Consider the following 950-nt stretch of genomic DNA (forward strand, 5'->3'; position numbering starts at 1 on the left):
TTCTAGCGGGCAAGAGGCCGGGGACGAGCGTCTCTGCGGTGCCTGCACGGTCACGCAAGCACCTTGTCCTGCAGCCCTCCTGCACGTCAGGAGGAAGCCAGGCACGGGGCGGGGGCCAGGCTGATGGACGTACCCCCCAGCCCTCTTCGGTTTCCCTGCGCGGGAATCAAAGCCTCACCCCAAGCCGTGATTGAGGAAGAGCATCCCAGGACCCCAAATCCTTTGACCCCTCTCGCCACGTTTCATGGTCTGACGGCATGCAGCTTGAGGGGATCAGTGAGCCCCCTAACATCGATGCACAGTGCTCGGTTCCCATGCCAGCGCTACCCAAGGTGGCCAAACCGTGGGGTTGGATCTGCAGCGTGGGGGCTGTCAGGGGTAGGAAATATCCTTCCAGCAAAACTTTCCTCCCTTTGCATCGTTTCTTTCTCTTCCTTCCTCATTTTGGGGCAGCCCCTCTTGTGGGAGGCAGGGGAGGGGTTGGGCGAAGCATCGCATCACCTCCTCATGGGCCCATTTTGCCCTTGCCCAAGCCGCAGGGGGAAGCCATCAGAGCTGTGGGCTGCCCAGTGGTTGTGTTTGTTTGGGGCAGAGGATGGTATTTCCTCTGTGGGTGGCTCCGATCTCTTTCGCCCACGCAACGTGAAACATCAGCTACGGTTGGCGCTGAGGGAGGGTGAAGGTGGAAGTGTATGATCTGAGGGGGCTGTCATCGTATTAAAGGGTTGCACGGAGCTCTGTGACAGCCTCGTTGGGTTGGAGTTTTGGGGTTCTGGCTCTAGGTTTCTTGGGAGGAATCGTGATATTTATCATTTCATGACCAGAGAACCTGGAGGGTTTCTGCTTGGGTAGGTGCTTCTGCCTGCAGCCAGCCCCCACATCTACTGTGAGGGCAGCGCGTCGCACCTCTGCGCCAGGCGTGTACAGCGCGACTGCTGCCAGGCTGCTGA

This window comes from Eurypyga helias, unplaced genomic scaffold, assembly GCF_000690775.1.
Source record: "Eurypyga helias isolate BGI_N326 unplaced genomic scaffold, ASM69077v1 scaffold19481, whole genome shotgun sequence".
Classification (NCBI taxonomy): Eukaryota; Metazoa; Chordata; class Aves; order Eurypygiformes; family Eurypygidae; genus Eurypyga; species Eurypyga helias.